Source organism: Manis pentadactyla, chromosome 17 (assembly GCF_030020395.1).
Source record: "Manis pentadactyla isolate mManPen7 chromosome 17, mManPen7.hap1, whole genome shotgun sequence".
In the NCBI taxonomy this organism is placed as follows: Eukaryota; Metazoa; Chordata; class Mammalia; order Pholidota; family Manidae; genus Manis; species Manis pentadactyla.
The window spans coordinates 16,000,562-16,016,420 of record NC_080035.1 but is presented as its reverse complement, the minus strand read 5'-3'; the positions used below and the strand labels follow the sequence as shown (position 1 = coordinate 16,016,420).

The following is a 15,859-nucleotide window of genomic DNA, read 5'->3' as shown; positions in this document are numbered from 1 at the left end:
GAATGAGAAGGAGATATCTAAGCTGGCCTGTGCATACAGTAAAACAACAAATTTGACTGGATCTATACTGTTGGAACTCAATCAAGAATTAGGAGAAGTGCAAATTGTAGCGCTCCAAAATCTTACAACTACAGACTGTTTACTGTTAAAAGAACATAAGGGATGTGAACAGTCCCCAGGAATGGGTTGTTTTAATTTGTCTGATTTCTCTCAGACTGTTCAAGCTCAGTTGGACAATATCCACCATATCATAGATAAGTTTTCACAAATGCCTAAGGTGCCTAACTGGTTTTCTTGGTTTCACTGGAGATGGCTGGTAATTACAGATATGCTTTGGTTATGTAACTATACTCCTGTTATGTTAATGTGTGTGCGCAATTTAAGTAGTAGCTTAAAACCTATACATGCTGAAGTTACTCTACAAGAAGATATGTCAAAGAAATGATCAATCTTCCCATGTTTTCTTCCGCCTGCTACTTCTATAGCTTTTCTTCTTCCTTCCCAATTACAACCCTTAAATAGAATTCGTGCCTCATATCAAATTTACCGAGTATCATAATTCTTCCAAGTGGTAAAGATACCTCAAGACAAATGCTGGGCATAGAAGCTACAGGGCATAAATATGCAAAGAAATAAAAAGCTAACCATTTCAAACAATAAGGCTTCTCTCTCACTTACCAACTTTACATTTCCCTGTATGGCCCCGGAAGATGACTGGTTAGCCAGAGACGGGTAAGATTCCTCAAGGGAGGAACAACCTAAGACAGGCACAGTCGCAGGGGTGTCATCAGGTGAGAAATTGGGGATCAACAGAGGTGAGGCTTAGAACCTCACCCCCCCGTTCTGAGAGAAATCTTCTGCATACGTGGATGTTTTATTGCCCTTGTCTAGCTTGGATTAACACATAGTCTACAAGCACACACCTGATCATCTACATTTGCTCTCTTACAACACTAAACTATGTTTTCTACCTTTATCTTGTATCTACCTACCACTTTTCAGCATTTTATTAAAAATAATAATAATAAAGAGAGAAATGTGGTATCCACATATAAATCAAGTATAAAAACCAAATGAGTATTCATACTTGAACTGACTGTTTTTAGTTCATAATGCATGAGCAAAACCGAAAGTTTCTGTGACGACTCCCCTTGTACTGTTCACTATGTAACTTATTCATTATGTAAGAATTCGTTCTCCATGTAAGAACTTGTTTGTTATGCCTCAGAAGATTGGAGACTGACGAAAATTAGGCTTGGGGTGGATTAATGATTGTCCATTGAGCATTGACTCCCCTATACAGAATTTTATTGTAGCTAACGACCATTTGATCAATAAATATGAGAGGTGTCCTCACAAACAAACAAACAAAAAGTACACACTTCCAATGGTAAAATAAATAAGTAACCGGGATGTAATGTATAGCATAAGGAATATAGTCAAAATATTGTAACAACTTGATATGGTGATAGCTGGTACCTAGAATTATCATGTATATAAATGTTGAATCACTATGTTGTACACCTGAAACTAATGTAATGTAATACTGTGTGTCAACTACCCTTCAATAAAAAATAATTATTTAAAAAAAAAGAAAATCCTAAAGTGCAAAGATAATTAGGTGGCAATATCCCATTGTCCTTTCCATTCATAATAACAGAACACCATTTTTAGTTAGACTATGGCCACCTGCAATCAAGGTTTTATTTGTCAGGATGTTTTACAGGATGTGACCATGTAACTAAGTTCTGTCTGATGAAGTATAAACAAAAATATTTGGTTTTACCTCCAGAATATCTCCTTAAAAGGAAAAGACAGGCTTTCTTTGTCCCATCCTAAATTTTACCACCTGGGAGATGGATATGATTACTAGAGATTTAGCAGTTATTTTGGATTTTGAAGACAAACCCACCCTAGAAATGGCAAAAGAGTAGTTAACATAAGTTGGGCATTTGAGGATTGTCAATGCTCCGAAGAGATCAAAGAGATCCCTGGACTGTCTACTTCTGGGCTTCCTTTATATGAAAGAAGTAGCCCCCTATTTTTCGAAAGCACTGTTATTTTCGAGTTTACTGTTGGTAGCACACACTTTTGGCACCCCCTCCCCACGTTCTTCTCTCATCTCTGAGTTCACCTATGGCCTTGGTAGAGAGTTTCCCACCCAAGAGCCTGGGTCTCTTTGCTTCTTTGTTGGTGGCCTTCTCGATGAAACAATGAAAATTTGCTCAGCAAAGCACAGGCATAATTCAGTATTATGTGGCAATCAGCACCCTTTTGGTCAATCTTCCGCTAGTGAGAAACAGTCTCTGTCCTTCTACAGGACAATTCTGAGGCTGTTCCTCTTAGTTTCTCAGAGGTCTCCAGTGGACTCGAGCTCTAGCTGCCCGAAACAGCAACCCACTCTTCAACAGATGCTTGATTGGCTTTTTGCTCTTCCCCATTCTATTCTCCATAACACCTCACTTAAGTTTCCTACAGTCACCAAAGTCCTGGTCTCAAGCTCTACTATTGGAGGAATCTAGCTAGCACACTCTGACTTGTAGCCTAGCCAAATTCAGCTGCTTACATCTTGGTCAAGAATAGTCAAATACAGCTGTGCAATTGCCAAACCCAACATGGATAAATGCAAGAATCCTACTGAAGGAACGATTAGAAATAGATGTGTTAGGCAGAAAGACAGACATGAGAAGGGTGGAGAGAGAACCAGTAAAGCCCACAAAAAGGGGCTCAAAGAATTACCCAGATAAGACCAGAGAACCAGAAAGGACTCACAGAGTTAATTAGTTAATTATTGAAGTTTCAAAGGCCAGGAGTGAGTTGGAATGTCTGAATATTGCCCAGATGAAAAACAATTCCCCAGATAAAGAAAAACATCAGAGCACAACTGATGTCTTCATTGTACCAGTAAGATCAGGCATTCAAGGTCAAATATGGTCAATCAAGGACTTCTCTGCCTTACCGCAGGAAATGGGACAAGGGTCCTCCATTGTAAAATCTCCTTAGCCTGCAAAAAAGATCCAGCTTATTCTTTTACTTAATCTATATGTTGTTCTTACTCTTCTTCCAGCCCCTTAAGCAATTAAGTAACTGTAACCAGGATGGGACATAGACTTTCTAAGTGTAAATGAACCTACATGGATAAAGAATGCCAAGATCTGGACCAACAGAGTCACCTAAATAACTCTATTCTTAAGAAAAAACTCCAAAGGAATTATGAATCACCTGCATACATCATGCCTTATACTGACCCTCACCCAAAGGCCCTATAAAACCCATACCCTCAACCCTTAGGCATGCCTCCCCTTCAGGCTGCCCACACTCCCCTTTCTTTGATTTTGTACTTTTTGCCTTAAATAAAGACTTCTCACTGCTCAACTTATTGTGTCTTATCTCTGCACTCTTCCAGTGGTGCCTTACTTTGCTATTTCATTCGATTTTCCAGACATAAGCACAAGTCTTCACTCTGTTGTACTTCAAACAAGTAGGGAGGGACTACTGAGATCTCTGATTTGGGTTTGCAAGTTCCCGTCACCTGGGTGACCCAGACAGCCCTGCAGCTATATGATCATGCTCTGCAGTAGCCTGCCTGAAAACCTCCATTCTTTGCCTTTGGGAAGTTCTCAGAACATAATTTCACTCCATCCAGTGCTCTGAGGCTCCCCCAAACTCTGAGGTGGTAGGGGCTTAGTTCCCATGCTGTGCAGATTCAAGCAGACCCTGGACGCAGGTGACCCTGGCTTTAGAAGTTGGCAAGGGATCGGCCCTATGCGGAGCAATTCAGTGAGCTTCCCTTCCCTCCCTCTGTCCTTCCTTGCTCTCTGCTGCCTGCAAAGCAGCTGTCATTCCTTAATGACTTAAATGAATTCCTTCCTTACCTACACTCATCCCAGCTGCTCAAGAATTCTTTCTCCATCAGTCAGGGACCCTCCCCCATCCAGGTTGAGGCTTCACCTCATGCACAGGGAGAGAACTCCCCAGACACAGTTGCCTGGCAACAGATTCAAATAAATTTACAAATGAATGAAAATGTTTAGTTATTAGAAGCTCAACTTATGAGCCAGAGGGAATAGTTAATGTGCACAGGAGATTAACAACATCCTTGAGTAAGTCTGATCTTCGTCTCTGGCCAAATCTTGACAATATATAACCAAGGCAGAATAGAGCAAAGTCTGAATAACCATTTTTCTCCTCTTCTGTAAGAACCATCACATCTCCTCAAATGGTCCAATTTATTCTCAACAACATGGGCAAAAACAACATTTTTATCTGCCAACTAAGCAGTAATGAAACTACAGCTCACAGCATGGCCTACAGAGATATTCTATATAATAGCAATATTCAAATAGAAAGTGAGGATGTCTTACCAATGGGTTTCAGCCCTGGGCAAGTTCACTATGGATTCAATGTGACCAAAGAAATTGACAGGAAAACGTTCTTGGGGGTGAAAGGGTTTATTACCCGGCTTGTTCTCCCGGCAGTAGGTCGAGCACTAGCATAATGTAATGGCTTAAATGTTTCCTGGATTATTTACATAAGAGGCATGTAATTTACATAAGAGGCATTACATAAGAGAGCACTAGCATCTCTGCCTCCACGCAGAGCACTGGGCCGAGCTCTCCCTATAGCACAATAATGGCTTATTGCCTAAAGGTGTGGAAGCGGCCGTTACATCATCAGGTGGTTTAAGTTCAGTGAGGATCCTGGCCATAGGAACCCCAACTTCCCCACAGAGGACAATTGACCAGATTTCTGAAATAAATGAAGCTTTAATTCAATGATTTATAGTGAAATATTGTAATACATTGCAATAATCAAACACTTTTTCAATAATAAAATTTCTCTAACATTACAATCTACTTTTTTATATCCTAGCTGATTGTTTTGACATAGGCAAATGGTTTTCCCAAAGAAAAATGCTGTTATGAATCCAGTGATTCATTGGAACATCATTCTAAGAATTAGTTCTTTCAAAATTGAGTCTTTCAAGGAAATGTATGTTTTCAAAATAATTGTCCTTGGACCACTAAATCTGGGTATGTAACATCCTCCCTTCTAAAAGGCTGAAAGATTTTAATGTTGTGGAAGGAACTGGTGACAGTGGTAAAGTTAATAGGGTCCTACTTAAGAAATAACTGGACATTTCTCTTGTTTTATGAGGCAATAATTTTACTCCCTAGTGAATAAAGACTGGAAAAAACTGGATCATTGCCAAAGATATAACCTACACTTTATCAACTAGTGCCATTACATTTCTCTTAACTGCCTCCTTGAGGTCATATGGCTACTTACAGGGGAAGCTTTTCTGATACATTTTCTGAAAAATCACATTAAACAAATACCAGCCTAGCACTAGGAAGATGTAGTGCTCAGTCTTCCATAGATGACTTAATGCAGCTGACTTCCCAGCTTCCAAAATTCATTGTCTTCATCATTACCATACTGTATGATTGCCTCTTATGTAAATAATCCAGGAAACATTTAAGCCATTTACACCATTGTTTGTAAACACCAATACAGGAAGTCTTAGGGGAGTCTCAGGATTCTTAGCCTGAAAAGGGAAAAGCCTCCATTGAAAAGAAGGGGATTACTGCGCATTTGTTCTGTGTTGCTCAAAATAAATAAGCATTAAAAAGAAAGTAGTTCAGAAGGCACTGAATTAAGTTTATTGGCAAATACATTTCCTACCCAAGTGCAAATCCTAAGAGAATCCTTGAAAATCAGCTTTTGGGTTTCCTTCTGTTTATCTGCCTTATAACAGGTAACCTGTCCATATTAAAAACAATAACAGTAATACTGAAACAGGCCTTAAAACGTATACAATAGAGTGGTATGATCTAATAAAGCCAGGGGCCAACTCAGTACCCTAGAACAGTCTTTTATGTTCCTCAGTAACAAGTTGCACCTAAGTCCAGGTTTCGAAGTCACTCCCAACCTTTCTGATTTAATTTGTTGACCATGACCTAAGAAAGATGGGCATTCTGAAGTAACAGAAAATTCTACCACTAAAGGAAGTTAACCTTATATGTAGGTAGCCCATCATCCTCAGAATAGAGAAATCAACTCATTTGAACCAGACTACATCTGGGATTAAAATAACTGCTAAAAATTTTCAATATGCATTAATGCCCACAGGAAATTCTTCAGGTAATCCTGAGTTTCTAATTATAGTGCTTGGCTTTGAATTGCTGATTGACATAAACTTAAAATTATATCACAGTTTTAACTTATTTGCCCTATTAAATTAAATGGGGATTGATATTAGCCTCCTACCTGTCTAAATACGTAGTGCAGCTAAAAGCTTAAGTAAGTGCACCAACACAGAATGAACTCTTTGGTTTCATTCAAGCCCATTTTCCTTCTCCTGGAGAATGAATTTCACCATTTTCTGTGTAGAAATTGTTTCTCCAATGCCCATCCTCAATCTGGACTCCAAGAGGACCCTGATCTATGTCTCTACAACTGTATCAAAGAAGGATCTGTGCATTTCTTGGAGACTCATAAAGGATGCTTCCAGAGAATCCAGGAAGCCTTACTTCACTCAGCTCAGAACACTTCCTGTTCTGCAGGAAGAAAGTCCCCTAATATTGTGCACTGAGGGAGCCCATCCTTTTTCTGCTTTCCTTCAAACCCACCACCAGCTCTGTTAGTATTGTAAAGAGACACATAGAACTAGGCCAAACCAGGAAGGTGATGGCATCATCTTTGGGATGCTATTACCTCTCCTTCTGCTGACCTTACTTTCCCAACCAACACAAAATCTCCTTTTCTTTCTCTTAGGCAAAGATGCACCCTAACTTGTTCCCAAGCTTCCTGCTATCTATGTTTATTAAATGGATTCCATGAGTTCATGAAATTGGAATAGGTAGGAAAGGACCCCTGGTTCTCTGGAAGAACCCCTTTTACATGTGAGAAAGGACAAGCATAAAAGGAAGGTGTGATGGCTAACTTTATGTGTTGTAAGCTATGGTGCTCAGTTGTTTAGTCAACACTAGTCTAGATATTACTGTGAAGATATTTTGTAGATAGGATTAATATCTATCATCAGTTGACTTTAGGTAAAGGAAATCACCTTAACGGATGAGGCCCATTAAATCAGTTGAAGGCTGTAAGAGCAGAAATTGAGGTTTCCTGGTGGAAAAGGAATTCTGCCTCAAGACTGTAACATAGAAATCCTGCCTACAGATTTCAAACTTGCCAGCACCCACATCACATAACCCAATCCCTAAGTCCTTAAAATAAGTCTCTTTATATCTATGTATGTATGTGTATGTGTGTATCCTATGGGTTCTATTTCTGTAGAGAATTCTGATGGATACAAAAGACAACTAACATCTTTGGAGCATCTACTATGTTTCAGAAACGATTTTTATCAAGTTACTTACATTAATTCATTTGTGGAGGTAAAACTTCACACAGCAACCACTCCAAGGTTCAGATATATATTTTCCAGTTGTTACTCACAACAGATCATTCCAAACGTCCCCTAGTCATCTCCCATGCTGCTTCATTAATGCTGCATGAGGTGGTGACAGATCATAAACACTACTCCTGCCCTGGGGAAGGAGTCCAAACACAGCAGCAGGCCACTGAATGAGCACAAGCCCACCAAACTTTTGAGGCCTACTATAAAAATGAAAGAAACTTCCTGATAGTCTTCTATAAAACACAGTATTCAGGAATGAAACATAAAGAATAAACATGGTGTACTACTAAATATTTAAAAAGGTAAAAAAACAGCTATACAGATTCCATTTTCAGATATGTAATTTTATACTTTTCCTTCTAGAGAGAAAAAACAGGAATAATGTAAAGTGCTATATAAAAAAGGGGGGCCTTTGCAATTTATGTGTTCTCTGAGGCCAATTCCCATAATTTCTAAGAAAAGAAAGAATCTCAGTGTCTAGTTAGAGAGGAGACTAAAGGGGTGGAGTGGTTTACCTGCCATTATACATGTGCCTGAAGCATAAACCACATTTTATTTTATTCTAAGGAGAATAATGCCTTGCTAAAGGATGCAGATGAAAGATTTTAAAATCAACAACATAATTAGGATATGTTTTGGTGAATTTTTCCCAATGAAATAGAGATACCTTTTACCTAACGTAGGCTATTTGACCTCAGGCATGCTCCCTCTGTAGTTTCTTCTTAAGTACAAGACAGCTCCAAGAAGCAGACGCAATAATACCAGCAACCACAGTGAAACAATGACAATATAACTGTAATAATAATAATAATACCCACCATTTATAGAGGGATTGTTTCATGGACTTGTTAGGCAGAAAGACAGAAATGAGTGGAATGGAAAGGAGAAAGGGCTCCCCAAAGATGACTCAGGTAGTTGATCAAATAGAACCAGAAAGCCAGAAATGACTCAAAGAGTTAATCAGATGAAGCCACAGGGTCCAAGAGTGACTCAGGAAATGTCCAGGGTTCCTCAGATAAGAAACATCAGAGACACAGGCACAGCACAGCCTCTGCCCCCATTTCACCAATCAGAACAAGCCTAGAGAGTGGACAGCTGTCAATCAAGGACCTCTCTGCCCTGCCAAAACCGCATAAAAGAAGCCTCAGTATGAGCATCCACACCTGCCTGTCTCACCTTAGCCAGGCCTGCTCTGCTACTCTACGCAGAGTGTATTAAAACTTACTTTGCATTCTTGACTTTGGTCTCTCATCTCAGTGTGTCTGACTTCCCTGCGACATCAAGCCGAGTCCTTTCCTTCCTAACAGACTTAGGTTCATTGTTTTAAAATGTCTACATACTAATAAAATACAAACTCCAAAAAATATTAGAGAAAGAACATCAAAATACATAAAGAAAATATAATGCCAATAATTTTTTAAGTTCAACCTTACTAATAAACAGAGTTATGTGAATTAAGAGAAGACTCCATGGCCATAATATTTGTTAATGAAGACATTCAGTGTGGGTGAGGGTGCAGAGAAACAGGCCCTTTTGTTCATCACTGAGTCTTAGGAGCGGATAAGAACTCTCTGGATGACAATTTGGCAACTGGGATTAAAGCTTTTATAACATGCATACCCTTTGATCCAGAAATCCCTTTATTTGACCCTCAGGAATGATAAACATGTACAAAGATTTATGTTTAAGGATATTTATCACAGTATTATTTATACAATTAAAAATATGGATATAAATTAAATGATCCAACGAGATATTTGGCTTAATGCTGGAATATCCATATGATGGAATATTCTATAGGCAAAACAATGTACTTTAGCAAAATATTTAGCATTAAACATTAAATGAAAATATTAAAACATTTTCAAGCAATAAAACAAATTTTAAAAGCTATGTTATTCTGATGAATGTGGCTTTGTAAAGCACACCTAACTTTCCATAGGCCTCTATTTCATTACCTTTGAGATGAGAAAGTTGGGCTGAATGAAGAGTGGGATCTTTCAAATCTCCAATCCTAAGATTCATTGGTTTTGACCTGGAAAGATTTCCCTTACATTTAAGAGATAGCCAGTGGTTTCTGGCACTTTCAGCTCTAGACCAGATCTATGATTCCTCTATCAACAGATGGCACTAATTATAATCATGCAAATTTCACTCCAGGTGAGAGCCAGTTTGAACAGGTAGAAGTAGGCAGCACCGTCCTTTGAGCCACACCATGAAGGCAAATTTAAATTTCTGTTAAAAAAATTGGTACCATTTCACAAATGGTGCTGACACTCCTATTTAAGGTTAGCTATGTGTCAATCACACCACCAGGTGAACAACAAAAGAGCTCGTGTCAGTCAGGGCTCCCCAGAAACAGAGCTAGTAGGAGATGATAAATAGACAGACAGATGGACAGAGACAGAAGTTGTCTTACATGTTTGACAGGACAGTCAAGTCAAAAACCCGTAGGGCAGACCAGCAAGTTGGAAACTATTTCAGAAGCTGATATTGTAGTCTGGAAGCAAAATTTCTTCTTTCTCCAGGAAACTTCAATTTTTGTTCTTAAGTTCTTTGATTACATGAGGCATGCCCAAATTATCTAGGGTAATCTCCTTTACTTAAAGTCAACAATCATAGATGCTAACCACATCCACAAAGAATCTTCACAGTAACAATTAGATGAGTATTGGATTAAATAACTGGGTGCTATAGCCTAGCCAAGTTAACATATAAAACTAACCATCATGGTACTAACATGAGTGTTTTCCTCCTGACATAATGCTACAATCAATCCTTCTAAAAAATAAAATAAAATTTTGCTTTGAGTTGCAAGTAAGCAAGGACTGGAGAGAAGTACAAAGAGAAGCAATTTGGAAAAATAAGTGCAACACAGCTTCAGGCCTTAGCACAGATCTGGACCCAGATTCCCCAGCTATCTCATCATAAATCTCCCTCCATTTCTCCCCTCTGAAGTCCTTATGTAAGCTTTACCTTCGGGCAGTTTCCCTGTAAGTGGTGACTAGTAAAATTACTATGTAAGGAGGCAGAGGAGGGAGAACAGGGTGAAGATGCAAGCAGTTAAGCATGCATCAGGGGAGTCTTCTCTTTGCTTGTGTCCGTAGCCATTTTGAGGACCTAAAGGCTGTTTCCCTCTCTGCTACCATCAGCAATTATGCGCCTTTGTCTAAAAAGCACTGGTTTTTGTGGCACATCAGGCCCATGCATCTGATCTGGCCTTTCCTCACTTTGCTAAATCCATATAACTGGGTGTATGAACCAGTGTTGTATGAACCATTTTAGGAAGCCACAAATTGAGAAGGATGTATATAGTTTAAAATGCAGGTTAGAGCAATGAAAATGGTCTGAATTCTTAGAAACATGTCTTATTAAGACAATTGCTGCTGTTTATCTCTGTAGCTTCTCAAATTCAACTGATGGAAGTTATTCAGCTGTAGTTTGGCTACCTTGGCACTTAGTGAAAGACATTTGCAATAATCGTGATCATACTGTGCAAACCAAAAAAAGCCCTTGTGTATTTTCCTGACATCTCAAGAGTTCTATGCTCAAACTTTGAAGTAAACCATTGAATGTCTCCCCTTAAAATATGTATAGATATATGAATGATATATGTGTGTATACATGTATATATATATATATGAATGAAATATATATATGCATACATGAATGAATGAAATGGCCTACTTTATCACTAATTAACCTAATCACTAATTACTAATCACTAATTAAAAAATAAAGTCAGAGGATCCTAGATTTGATCATTTCCTATTTCTTAACTGCCTCTGAATCTGTGTATTGCAGCCTAAAGCCCACCTCAGTAATTTATCCTTAATCTCCACCCTGGCTCAGCACCAATGCCCCTCAGCCCCTTATCTCTCCACTGTTGGATTATGTCCCCACAGCCATGTACAGCCTATGTTACCTGCCTGGTCAGTGCAAGATAATCAAAGAAGGATTTATTTTGCCTTTTCATGAAGCCATAAAACATTTCATTTGGCAGGTATCTTAAAGATCTCCTAATCCAACTACTAATTTTATGGCTGTGAAAACTAGAGCTGCAGAGGTCGAGGAATTCACCTGTCTGCACACTGGTAGCTGGAGGCAGAGCAAAGGCTGGACCATGCTGGGAAACAAAGGACACACAGCTCAAACTAAGAGTACTAAATAGCTGAGGGGAGGTGAAATTGGTGACAGCAAAGAAGAGGAAAGTGACATCATGTTGATTAAAGGAAACCAACCCCAACAAGCCCTGTGGTTGTCAACTGACAGGCTGGACCCCCTGCCTCTCTTCTCCTTCCAGGCATTTGCTTATAGGATTATACTTCCTTGCTTCCCTGTGGTTGGGTGAGACCATGCAACTGGTTCTCCCCATTGAGTTGGAACTCTTACAACTCAATAGTACAGAAAGAAATAATCCAACTTAAAAATGGCCAAAGTGAGGTAGGGCAGAGAAATGGGACAAGGGTCATGCTACTTAGCCAGCGAAAAAGGCCCAGTTTATTCTTTAACTTAATCTATATGTTGTTCTTACTCTTCTTCCAGCCCCTTAAGCAATTAAGTAACTGTAACCAGGATGGGAGATAGACTTTCTAAGTGTAAATATACCTATGTGGATAGAAAATGCCAAGATCTGGCCCAACAAAGTAACTTAAGTAACTCTATTCTTAAGACAAAATGTCAAAGGAATTATGAATCACCTGTATACATCATGCCTTATGCCTACCCTACCCAAAAGGCCCTATAAAACCCATACCCTAAATCCTTAAGCATGCCTCCCCTTGAGGTTTCCCACACTCCTTTTTTGATTTTGTACTTTTTGCCTTAAATAAAGACTTCTCACTGCTCAACTTATTGTGTCTTATCTCTGCATTCTTCCAGTGATAAGTGTCTTAGTTACTTTGCTATTTCATTCGATTTTCCAGACATAAACACAAGTCTTCACTCTCTCTGTTGTACTTCAAACAAGTAGGGAGGGACTACTGAGATCTCTGATTTGGGTTTGCAAGTTCCCATCACCTAGGTGACCCAGACAGCCCTGCAGCTATATGATCATGCTCTGCAGTAGCCTGCCTGAAAACCTCCATTCTTTGCCTTTGGGACGTTCTCAAAACATCATCTCACTCCATCCAGGGCTCTGAGGCTCCCTTAAACCCTGAGGGGATAGGGGCTTAATTCCCACACCATGCAGATCCAAGCAGATACTGGATGCAGGTGACCCTGGCTTTAGAAGTTGGCAAGGGATTGGCCCTATGCGAAGCAGGAGTACAATGAGCTTCCCTTTCCCCCTTCTGTCCTTTCTTGCTCTCTGCTGCTTGCATTCCTGCTGACGTTTGCTTCTACTAGTGCTTTAATGAATTCCTTCCTTACCTACACTCCTGCGACCTGCTTGAGATTTCCTTCTCAGTCAGAATCAAGAACCCTCCCCAACCAGGTTAAGTTTTTACCTAGTGAGCAGGGAGGGACCTCTCCAGATGCATCTGCCAGACAACAAAGGACTTGAATAGACTTTTTTCCAAAGACGACATGTAAATAGCCAACAGGTACATGACAAGCTGCTCAACACCACTAATCATCAGGGACATGAAAATCAAAGCCACAGTAAGATAGCACCTCACACTGGTCAGGAACTATTGTCAAAAGAACAAGAAGTAACAAATGCTAGCAAGGATGTGGAGAAAAGGGAACCTTTGTGCACTACTGGTGGGAATGTGAATTGGTGCAGTCACTGCAAAAAACAGCATGGAGATTCCTCAAGAAATTCAAAATAGAATTATCCTTCGATCCTATATATATATATATATATATATATTCACCCTGTAAAAAGAAGGAAATCCTGTCATTTTTGAAAGCACGAATGAACCTGGAGGGCACTGTGTTAACTGAAGTAAGGCAGAGAAAGACAAATACTGCATGGTATCACTTACATGTAGAATTCTAAGGTGGAAAAAATGGCAACCCCATAGAAACAGGTAATAAAAAAGTGGTGTGGATTTCGGGGGAGGTGGGGAGGGGTGCATGAATAGGGAAAGCTTAGTAAAAGAGTATAAACTTTCAGTTATAAGATGAATAATTCTGAATAACATAAAACATGGCTACAATCTAATATAATATAGAACTATAGATGATAACAGTTTTGTAGAATTGAAATTTGCTAACAGAGTAAAACTTCAGTTTCCTCACCCAGAAAAGGAAGAAAAGAGGAACAGATATAAAAATATTTTATTTGATCTACCTAAATATTATGTTAAATATCTAATCTTCCTGCATCATGAGAGAAAAATACTTAAATAGTTTAACAAAGAGCAGGAAACATTTTAAATATGTTAGAAGAACATAAGAAATATGGGTAAAATAAGAAGAGTTGTTTCTTATGTTGTAAGTTTCCAGTGACATTTCCTAAAAACCATATGACAAATAAATGAATAAATAATAATAATATTTGAAAAATAAGAAAAAGCAAAACTCTTTGTTACAAAGAATTCCATGCACAATAAAAGTAAAGGCAGATGTTCACATTAAAAAAAAAACCCCACAATTTGGATAAGCTTTTACCAGAAATTTAATTCAATTTAATTTAAAGAGATAAGTTAATAAAGAGATATCTAAAGAAGCCGATTTCTCAAATAGAAACGAAAGACTGACAGAGAATATTCCTAGTTAATAAACATAGCCATCCAGAAAGAAAAATGGGTGATCAACATAAGGTTGAAACAGAAATTTGGAATTGATCTTCAGATGTTAATAGTTGAAATTATCTTGCAAGTGATTACTGAAACTGTTTCATACCACTCACTTCTTTGGGCCACAGAATTTGCATTAATGGTCTTTCTCTTCTTGACATGACAAGAAAATAGCACATTCTTATAATAACTGTTGAGTTCCTCCCATGAACAGTTTCCTTGTGGAGACTGCATTGTGCCTTCCAAGTTCATGCCCATCTCTCCTTAGGCACATCCTGAATGATGTAAGTGCTGGAGTCAATGTTTATTTCCACAGATAGCTTAGGTATAACTTCACACTTTAGGTGTTTCCAAACTGATTGCATTAAATTGGTTTCTCACCACTGCTCTTTAACTTTTATTGACTCAAAGGTAAGAATGTTTAACATGATTTAAAGTAGACTGTGACTTGGAGTGACTAAATGACCAATTAATAAGATGTCACATAAAACATTTCCTTTAACACAGAAAAAATTTCCTAAAATAAAAATATTTCTACCTGTTCTCCTGGCAATACAGGTAGGGAAAGTGAGGTGATATGGATGCATGAAACATTTAACTTATTCATGATCTGACAAAGGTTGTCAGGAGGTACAAAATATCTGCAAAAACTAAGGCAATCCTGTGCCATCAAAGTGAGTTTAATTCTTTCATACATCTACAGATTCTTCCGTTAGTGATTTTATCCACTGACACATCACTCACCCAAACTTCTCCCCAGACTTCCCCACCAGTCTCTCCCTATTATCACAGGCTGCACCACTTCCAACAACTGTTTACTTTATTCGCATAACTTCCCATTTAGTGCCATGAGCACTCAGAAGGTGGAACATAGTTTGGATCAGCTAGGGTCTCAGTTTGCACTTCAAATGTGTTCTCCTAGTGCTTTTCCTTCTGCAACTGCAAGAATACAAATACCTATAGTCTTTTTATCTCCTTATATCTGTTTCTTCACAAGTGCCAACTGACCAACACGCTGCCCTGAAGTTTACTCACTTAGCTCAGTTTATTTCCACCAGCTATGCTTGATCATTTCTGCTCACCCCAACACGATAGCTTTCCCCATTTTATCCATATTGACATTCAGCACTTGCAGCACAGCAATAATAGAGTATTTCCCAAATAAAATACTGTTCCAGAAATGCTAACATAGGTTCTGGGAGAAGGAAAGGAGTGTTTGGTTTTTTAAAAGTTTGGTAAGTGTTGGGTGAAAGATTTTTAAATGTCTTTATTGCAGATACTTCTTTTTAGAGTATTTAAGGTGTAATGTGAACTGGAAAACCACTTAAGTGGGATAGAGAATGTGCAATTCCCTATGTCATATGCCCACGGCTCTTCCTCCTAACTTAGCTCACTGTCACAAAGCATTGCGCATGGAAAGCAGAGCAGTAAGTCAGCAGCAGTCCGTTCAGGATTGCTAAGCGACACTCCCTGAAATAGCTCCATTAATGACCTATATGACAGTCTGTTACAGGTATTATTTTTATTTACATGATACTTTATACTAAAAAGGATTATGAGTTCAAAAAAAAATTTTAAATACTATAAAATATAAGTAAAGTGGAAAAAGACATCAGAGTGAAAAAAAAATGGGGAAAATGCTAAAATAAAGCCAGAGTAAAAAAAAAAATTTAGAATACAAAAATGTATTCTAGAAAATCCTATGCAAAAGCTAATAGGGGTCAAAATTGCCTCTGAGCTTCCCAACAGTTCA

At 38.6% G+C, this 15,859-nt stretch overlaps 1 long non-coding RNA gene across 1 annotated transcript in view; it reads right to left on the bottom strand.

The window, feature by feature from the left end:
• The window catches only part of LOC130681387 (uncharacterized), a 167,379-nt gene that overhangs the window by 136,935 nt on the left and 14,585 nt on the right, over positions 1-15,859 (bottom strand). The gene's annotated exons all lie outside the window — the stretch shown is intronic.